The following is a 10,939-nucleotide window of genomic DNA, read 5'->3' on the forward strand; positions in this document are numbered from 1 at the left end:
ACAAAAAATCTGTGGCGCCCCGCCAAACGCTAACACAAATCACCATGTCAAAACTCGAGGTACTAGGTGGTACATCGAAATTTCGACATGGTCTCCTCTATTTATGTTAGCATTCCAAGGCGTTCAACCTGCACCTGATAAACGACATACAATCCTGCATATAACAAACAAAATATAATACTAGCGGAAGCCTATGTATGTCTAATAACGTACAAAAGATCAGAGCATGGAAGAAGAAATTATAATACAGGATTATACGAAAATTTCTCACTCTAACATAAGTCCTATCGCTTAGAGCAAGATCTATAATACTCTTTGGACAAATCGACACCACTAGGGGTAATAACCCCAATACTTACCAAATGACGAACTCTGGCTGTCTATCTGACCCACCAGATGATTCTCACTCGTGCTATATACCTGTCTCGCCAAGCTTTGGATCTAAAACTAAAAAAATGGAGAAGGAAAGGGTGAGTAACAATGGTTACCTAGTAAGGAATAACACAATTTCTGCCAATAACCTCTTCTAACATGAACGAATAAGCATACTAAATCATTTTAAAATATACAAAATTTTACAGAAGAAACTACGATTAACTGGTACATATAGCCAGGGATGAACAACTAAATATTTTAAAACTCACATTACATCGATCAGCAGTACTCACTATAACATTCTCTTTTTATACAAATCTAATTGATCAAATAGAAATAATAGACAACATATATATAATACACAATGGTGGAGTATTGGAATTAGAGAGTTAGGATTCACAACTGGATCGCTCCCAGTCGGGACATTATATTATAATTTTTTTCGAATTTTTAGTTCCTGATTTTGTGGCCGGTCGTTACATTTATCACGTTTGGTTGACCATTTATCCGGCTCAGGCTGGCCGTTTGACGTGACCGTAAGCAATGGGTCTCTTTTCGATGTGTCAGAACGTTCGACTACTATAGATTGTTAGTGATCACTGACTAATCATCTTCGTCTATGCCTATCAGGCGTGCATGTGATTCCCCAATATACAAACCATTCGTATACGACCACCTTTACATTACAAGTTCACTGATAAAGATAGAGAGGAATAACTCGGATTCTAGTTGTGACTCCATTCTCATATGTGTCCCATACCACGTATGAGCTTGATGGTCCCTACCGTACATCCCAAGATAGTACACCACTTCGGATGATATGACGCACTATCCCTTCAGGCATTCACAAACTCTTTAACAGCTCACAAAATAGCTACATATGTATATTATTTTCATTTGAAAACAAAAGAGAAATTAACAATACAAGGTTGAGAATAGATATCCAGTTTTCTACCATACAAGTGTGGCCACCCGGCCTAAAATAAATAATAAAACAGAAACGTAAACAACGCCTCGCGTTAATAGAAATTTAAATAAACATGCAACCAACAATATTATCCCTGGATATCTGTTCACCAACCTGCACACAATACAAGAACGTAAAATGTAGATATCACCCCTCGGGTGTGACTCTGACATTTTACCGTTTCATACCCTTTTTCCCTTTTTTTGATTTTTACAATTTTCAATCTCTTCAATAAAACATTCATTTTCTGATATTCATCAACTCAATATGAGTTCATTAAATATTAAATCACATTTTCCAACTAAAGAATTTATTTTTATCAATAATATTGAAAAAGAAAATAAATTTTATATCAAAACGGGGTCCGAGCAGTGCACAAGACCCAATTTATGAAAATAACTAGTTAAAATACCCTACCCACGTATAATTTGTTAAAAATACAATTAAACATATCAAACATGCAATTTCTGGCATGAATTTTTGAAATAACAAAATAATTCTATATTTTAGAAATACATCCAAATTTTTTCAATAAAATCCTAAATGTAATTTTCATAATTTACGATTACTAATAGAAATTGAGAGTTCCTTACAATGTCTAGGAAAAAAATTCAAAGTGTGTGCGCGAAAATCGAGGCGATCGGCACGGCTGATTTTTTAATCTAGTTTGATAGTTTTGAAGATCTCGACGCTGTCGTCCTTTCTCCCTTCTGCGACGGATGACGGTTTGACCTCGAAATCGATGAAATTCGAGGTCGAAGTTTTCGAAATCCACGTATATACGTACGGCTGATTTTTTATGATACGGGTTGAAAAAGACGAGAAAACAGAAGGAATTTGGTTGGGTTATGTAGAGAATGAGGCTACGGATGTTTCTTCCTTCTGCGTCGGAAGACGATTTGACCCCGAAACGGACGAAATTTGAGGTCAAAGTTTCGAAATTCCCGTATATAAATATAGCTGATTTTTGACGATATTAGATGAAAAAGAAAGTGAAATGGAAAGAGGTTGGGTGGGTTTTGTAGAGAAGGCAGCTGCAGCTCTTTTTCTCTTCTACGGCGATTGTCGAAAGTAGACCGTTTGCGAAGGGATCTGAGGTGGAAGATCGGAAGAAAAAATGAATTTTTCGTTTATTATCGCGACTGTATGGACATGTTTGGGGAAGATGAGATAAAAAAAAATTAAAACATTATTTATATAAAATTTGGGACGAATTCGGCATTTTGTCAATTATTTTGATCGACAATAACTTGACCGTCCGGACACCAAAACTAACAAATGAATACTCCATTTCGCCTAATTTTTCGTTTCGGATCTAATGGTATAGTCAATTTCTACAAATTATGTCTCCATAAAAAATTTACATTTTTAACCTAAGGTGACCCCTAAACTTGATGTCGTTTTCGTTTTTGATGATAATTCGACTTCTTGATCTTCAAAAATAAAAAATAAATAGTCTATATTTAATAATTTTTCGTTACGAACCTAATGGTATAATCGAATCTTAATAATTCTTACTCTAACAAAAAGTCATTATTTTAGCCTTGCCCGACCCGGTAATCGAGGATTTTACAACTTTTATATTCGGACTCATATTTGAATGTACTTACAAGCTAAAGTATGTTTTTCGATCATTTTGAATTCAATGGTGAGGTCAGATTCCATTAAAAATGATTAAAAACATCCTAAAGTTTTACCCTAAGTTCCACTTTCAAGATTTTCTCAAAATTTTACTATTTATTTTTCTTCCTCGAGATACGAATTAAAATTTTGGGGTTTCACATTCTCCCCCCCTTAATAAAAATTTTGTCCTCGAAATTGAAATCATACCTTATAAAAATTCGTCGTCACCATACTAACACAACATGTATAATAAACAACACTTATTCTCAATTACCATCTATTCTTAGTTCCAAACCAATCTGATTTATAATTCATAATCTTATGTCACCTGTATTGCGTCATTCCAACACATTCATTAATTAATCACTCCAATTTAAACTTACGTTCCAATTAATCCATTATTTGTATAACCCTAAGATAGCAGTCAATTCACCTTGTATCATTTCCCTACCAATGTCCATCAACAACAATCATTTCACATCTTCTCTATTCTTTATCTTTATTTCTCTTATCAATTACACCGTCTGTTATGTTTTACTCATACTTGATATGAATATTACTCCTCAATGCATAGGCTTACCGTAAACACACCACTATCTTTATATTCAATTCAATATTATATTTTCTACTTATTACGATATTTCCTCAAAACCTCTGTCATAACCTTTATAATTTAAAATCTTACTCGATGGGAGAAATCTTACATCTATTTTCTCACAGTTCAATTAAGTCACCATTAATGCAACATTGTCACAAGATTATTCTTTCTCACATTTTACATCGATCCACCTCCTAACTTATACTCTACTAAATCTCTTTAGGATAGATGTGGGCATAGGCAGGTGGTAGTCGCTGCTTCTACGGAATCATTATCTTTACTTATAGCGCTTTCGTTTCGAAGAATGAAAATGAGCCACGATCGAAGTCTTGAAGTGAGCGCTTGTCTGTAGAAAGAATTGATCACTTAACGAGAACGAGAATAATAAATTCCTCTACTAGAAGGCGATCGTGAAAGGAGAAGGTAAAAGAAGAGTTAGAACCGACACCGATGATAGAAAGATAAAAGGGAAAAGATGATCTATCTTTTCAAAGGAAGAGAATCGATTCAAGAAGTCATAAAGCAAGAGCTGTTTTATCTAATAGTTCAGTCATTAGGCCTCCCAAAGTTAAGCCATCTTCAATCGAAAGGAAAGATACGCAACTCCCTGTGTTGATATTAGAAGAAGTAGTTCTCGACATGAAGGATATACAAGAAACACCTGCTTATCTACTAGCGTAATATACGAGTAATTGATTAGACTATTGATATAAAGACTAGCGTACCAATTGAACATCACTTGTCTTTTCACACTTTACAATTATTCTAATACCTATTTTGCAAGTTCTTAAATGATCTTCCAAAAATCTTATTCTTTCTTCGCAAGGCCTCCCAATGGTATAAATAATTTCATTACTTGTCCTGTGTCAGTGGTTTCTAGCTTTAGCAAGTGTGCAAACTCTTCACAGAATTATATAATCTAGAGGAACCAATATTGAGTAAAACTCCACGTTCTAACATTATAATTAAAAATTGTACCTTCCAAAACTTCATTGGAGACATGTACTTTCTCCTAGGTCACAATCCTTGCTCATGACTATGATAGAGGGTATTATTTCCTAATATGTTCCACCTGACCACACGCGTAACAATGTCAATGATTTTGTCTTCGTAGATCTCTGTGGAGTAGACAGTTGATAGACTGGGATTTGTAGGCTCTGAACCTACCTTGTTGATTCCTTTGGCCTTGTTGGCATCATTGGAGCTCCAACTGCTCTATAACTCGACGATTGAGGAACTCTACAACTTGATAGTGGAGGAGTTCTATATTGTGGACACACTGATCCGGGGAAGATTAGCCTCGAATACAGGCCTCTTGGCCAAATCTAATCTGGGAAGAAAAGAAATCTAAGGTCAACTCATTTGCCCCTTGGAGGTCTGAAACTCTATCTCCTCTCATTTTATCCTTTAAGCTCGATTTACCGTATCTCTATAATTGGTAGTCTCAATCATCAATCTATTGGCCCTTAGGTAGGGTTATAATCTTCTAAAGAATCTACGGGCCTTCTGCAAATCTGTCAGGATAAGCTCGGACGCATATCGTGATAACCTAGTGAACATCATATCATGGTCTGTAATCGATAGATTACCCTGCACTAATCTCAAAACTCTTGGTGCTTGATTTCTCGAGCAGTCTCGGATATAAATCTATCCTCTCGAATTCTTCCCACTCAAACGATCTATTTCCCAATACATTCATCTCAAAACATTACTAATGATTGGCATCCTTGTCCAACTAGAATGTAATCGACCGTCACCCACTGATCTCTTGGGTATTACATGTCACTCAAAATCTTTCAGGTCTTCAAAACCTACTTATTGACCTCAATCAGATCGAAAAAGTCCCCAAATCTTGATAAACGTAATCGTTGAGAATTCTATAACCACATCATTGAATTTACATGTCCTTTGGGCTGGAGAATTATATTATTCTTCAAAGGCACGACCTTGTGGTAATGGTCTCTAAGGTGGAATAATATTTCCCTTTTGCGAAGAAGTCCAGCGCTTCCTCATTTCTTGGATTTAGTGGTGTGCCTTACAATCGTGGTAAGTCTTGTACCAACTCTCACTTCCGATCGCTAGTCTTATCTGTTCGGGATGGCACGAATACGTTATCAACTTTATTTAAATCTGGTGGCCTTATTGTTCCTTCAATTGGTTTGTCTAGCATCATTTTGAGCCACACATCCTTAATCGGTTGGCGTCGACCAGAACATTGCTCTCCTTTATGTCTCAATTTGCCATATTCATAATATACCACAACTCTTTCTTTCAACTGATTTAGCCGTATATGTTGTTGTTTCTTATAAAATTCTTCTATCCATTGAGTTGGTATGTTTATAATCTCACTCTTCACGTATAATTATTTTTCATATGAATTTGCTAGTTAGTTTTGTAATTGTTTATCTCTTATTATAAACTAATTATCTTCCTTCCATTTGGCTTCGAGGTGGTAGTGATTGTATTATTCATATTTTCTCTCTAAACTTGACATGAGACTCGACCATCTATTCCATGAATAACATTAGCTGTGTTATCAGGTCAGTAGTTTAATCCAGAATCTGCCTCGTCTCTGTTGCGTTTCGGTCTTTGCCTCATCAGCTCCTCCCGCTTGTGTTTATCCGTAACAAGGAGCTTATCAGAATAAGGCCAAAACTACTCTTACGTAACTATGAATTCTACTGCAGCCTGGAACTTAGTAATAGATTCTATTTCCAATACTAACAGAACAAACCGAGAATCCTATCTTAGGCTTATTAGGCTCTATAGACATCTAGACACAGAAGAACTTATAATTCCAATACGGAATTACAAATGAGCTCGGATACCGAATTCCTAATGACACTCTATGATCATCACTCTAATATATGTGGTATCAACTAACTCCTATAAACATAGTAGATCAGTATCCCATACGGATCTAATACTATGTTCTCATACCATCTGTGGCGCCCCGTCAAACGCTAACACAAATCCCCATGTCAAAACTCGAGGTACTAGGTGGTACATCAAAATTTCGGCATGGTCTCCTCTATTTATGTTAGCATTCCAAGGCGTTCAACCTGCACCTGATAAACGACATACAATCCTGCATATAACAAACAAAATATAATACTAGCGGAAGCCTATATATGTCTAATAACGTACGAAAGATCAGAGCGAGGAAGAAAAAATTATAATATAGGATTATACGAAAATTTCTCACTCTAACATAAGTCCTATCGCTTAGAACAAGATCTATAATACTTTTTGGACAAATCGACACCACTAGGGGTAATAGCCCCAATACTCACCAAGTGACGAACTCTGACTGTCTATCTGACCCACCAGATGATTCTCACTCGTACTCTATACCTGCCTCACCAAGCTTCAGATCTGAAAATAAAAAAATGGAGAAGGAAAGGGTGAGTAACAATGGTTACCTAGTAAGGAATAACACAATTTCTGCTAATAACCTCTTCTAACATGAACGAATAAGCATACTAAATCATTTTAAAATATACAAAATTTTATTAAAAAAACTACGATTAACTGGTACATATAGCCAGGGATGAACAACTAAACATTTTAAAACTCACATTACATCGATCAGCAGTAGTCACTATAACATTCTCTTTTTATACAAATCAAATTGATCAAATAGAAATAATAAACATAGATTTCATTTTATATAATAAAATAAGACAACATATACATAATACACAATGGTGGAGTATTGGAATTAGAGAGTTGGGATTCACGACTGGATACCTCTCAGTCGGGACATGATATTATAATTCTTCTCTGGTATTTAGTTCTTGATTTTGTGGTCGATCGCTGTACTTACCACGTTTGGTTGACCATTTATCCGGCTCAGGCTGGCCGTTTGACGTGACCGTAAGCAATGAGTCTCTTTTCGATGTGTCAGAACGTTCGACTACTATAGATTGTTAGTGATCACTGACTAATCATCTTCATTTATGCCTATCAGGCGTGCATGTGATTCTCCAATATACAAACCATTTGTATACGACCACCTTTACATTAGAAGTTCACTGATAAAGATAGAGAGGAATAACCCGGATTCCAGTTGTGACTCTATTCTAATACGCGTCCCATACCACGTATGAGCTTGATGGTCCCTACCGTACATCCCAGGATAGTACACCACTCCGGATGATATGACGCACTATCCCTTCAGGCATTCACAAACTCTTTAACAGCTCACAAAATAGCTACATATGTATATTATTTTCATTTGAAAACAAAAGAGAAATTAACAATACAAGGTTGAGAATAGATATCCAGTTTTCTACTATACAAGTGTGACCACCCAGCCTAAAATAAATAACAAAACGGAAACGTAAACAGCGCCTGGCACTAACAGAAATTTAAATAAACATGCAACCAACAATAGTATCCCTGGATATCTGTTCACCAACCTGCACACAACACAACAACATAAAATGCAGACATCACCCCTCGGGTGTGACTCTGACATTTTATCGTTTCATATCCTTTTTCCCTTTTTTCGATTTTTACAATTTTCAATCTCTTCAATAAAACATCCATTTGCTGATATTCATCAACTCAATATGAGTTCATTGAATATTAAATCATATTTTCCAACTAAAGAATTTATTTTTATCAATAATATTGAAAAAGAAAATAAATTTTATATCAAAACGGGGTCCGAGCAGTGCACAAGACCCAATTTATGGAAATAACCAGTTAAAATACCCTACTCACGTATAATTTGTTAAAAATACAATTAAACATATTAAACATGCAATTTCTGGCATTAATTTTTGAAATAACAAAATAATTCTATATTTTAGAAATACATCCAAATTTTTCTGATAAAATCCTAAATGCAATTTTCATAATCTACGATTACTAATAGAAATTGAGAGTTCCTTACAATGTCTAGGAAAAATGATGAAAGCGTGTGCACGAAAATCGAGGCGATCGGCACGGGAATTGGGATGGATCAAACTTCGAAGTGACTGATTTTTGAATCTGGCCTGATAGTTTTGAAAATCTCGACACCATCGTCCTTTCTCCCTTCTACGACGAAGGACGGTTTGACCCCGAAACCGATGAAATTCGATATCGAAGTTTTTAAAATTCACGTATATACGTACGGCTGATTTTTGATGATACGGGTTAAAGAATACGAGAAAACAAAAGGAATTTGGTTGGGTTATGTAGAGAATGAGGCTGCGGACATTTCTCCCTTATGCGTCGGAAGACGATTTGACCCCGAAACGGACGAAATCCGAAGTCAAAGTTTCGAAATTCCCGTATATAAATACGGTAGATTTTTGACGATATTGGATGAAAAAGAAAGTGAAATGGAAAGAGGTTGGGTGGGTTTTGTAGAGAACGCAGCTGCGGATCCTTTTCTCTTCTACGACGATCGTCGAAAGTAAACCGTTTGCAAGGGATCTGAGGTAGAAGATTGGAAGAAAAAATGAATTTTTTGTTTATTATAGCGACTGTATGGACGAGTTTGGGGAAGATGAGATAAAAAAAATTAAAATATTATTTATATAAAATTTCCGACGAATTCGACATTTTGTCAATTGTTTTGATCGACGATAACTTGACTGTCCAGACACCAAAACTGACAAATGAACACTCTATTTCGCCTAATTTTTCATTTCGGATCTAATGGTATAGTCAATTTCTACGAATTATGTCTCCATAAAAAATTTACATTTTTGGCCTAAGGTGACCCCTAAACTTGATGTCGTTTTCGTTTTTGAAGATAATTCGACTTCCTGATCTTCAAAAATGACAAATAAATAGTCTATATTCAATAATTTTTCGTTACGAACCCAATGGCATAATTGAATCTTAATAATTCTTACTTTAGAAAAAAATCATTATTTTAGTCTTGCCCGACCCGGTAATCGAGGATTTTGTAACTTTTATATTCGGACTCATATTTGAATGTGCTTACAAGCTAAAGTATGTTTTTCGATCATTTTGAATCCAATGGTGAGATCAGATTCCATTAAAAATAATCAGAAACATCCTAAAGTTTTACCCCTAAGTCCCACTTTCAAGATTTTCTCAAAATTTCACTATTTATTTTTCTTCCTCGAGACACGAATTAAAAATTTGGGATTTTACAAAATCGATTCCAAAACATCCTGGAACATTGAAAAACGACTTAAAATACAAAAAATCCTCTCTAAAGGCAAAACGGTAATTTTATCATTTTAATAATTAAAAATTTTGAAATTAATAATTAAAATATTAATTAATGTAAAGTAATCCTCATTAAAATTAAATCAAGTAAGTCTTAAATCAAAATCCTAATTAAAATTAAAGCCAATCAAGTAAGACTTAAGTCAAAATCCTAATTAAAATTGAAGTCAATCAAGTGAGACTTAAGTCAAAACCCTAATAGAATTCTAATTAAACTCTAAAACTACCTAATATAATTCTAATTAAATTATAAAACTATCTAACAGAATTCTAATTAAACTCTAAAACTATCTAATAGAATTATAATTAAACTATAAAACTATCTAATAGAATTTTAATTAAACTATAAAACTATCTAAACGAATTATAATTAAACACTAACTCTATCTAAAAAGCTTCTAAAAAAATCTATAAATAAGGACCTTTACAACCTATTTTCATATCAAAAAATAGATCCTAGAAAAAGTAAGTCAAGAAGCCTCCCCAACCTTCCAAAATCTTAGTTTTGGAGTCCTAACTCTTTACCTAACATCCATACCCCAACTTTAGCTCAAAAAACACCCAAAAACCTTTCCAAAATACCTTGAAATCCTTAAAAAAATTAAAAAAAAAACTCACAAATCTAAGAAGAAGATACTTCAACTTGGAGATCAGAAATCAGAACTGGTGACGGGCGAATAGTAAGGAAATACATACAAGGATACTCTCCGTCAGTACTGAGGGAATCGTTGTAATCCACGTGGTAATTTTCTTTTTATTTTTTTATTATTATTATTTATTTTTTTAAGTCTTTTTAGCAATGTAGTTTTATTTGGGAATATTAGAGATTGGCGTTTGTCGAATGAGGTTGGTGCCTAACACTTTTCAACCCTGTAATGTGATCTCCGGACCCGTATTTTCTTTCATAGACTAGTTGTCTTTATTTTTAGAGTCAATGATCAGTTCCTAGATCTTAATAACTAGGTGGCGACTCCCAAACCTCAAAAGTCAAAAACGGATCCGCGCACCCCGCGGATCGAGGGCACTTCCAGTGACGACTCCATTGGGGACTTTTTTGAGGATCAGACTTGAAAAGCCCGAAGTATGGGAACATTGTCAATGACCTAATTTTTTATTTAATTTTTAGTTAGCTTCTTTTTACTATTTTCTTTATCGATTTTTTATTTTATTGGTCCAATCAT

Source organism: Akebia trifoliata, chromosome 15, assembly GCF_017979445.1.
Source record: "Akebia trifoliata isolate Shusen 1 chromosome 15, ASM1797944v1, whole genome shotgun sequence".
In the NCBI taxonomy this organism is placed as follows: Eukaryota; Viridiplantae; Streptophyta; class Magnoliopsida; order Ranunculales; family Lardizabalaceae; genus Akebia; species Akebia trifoliata.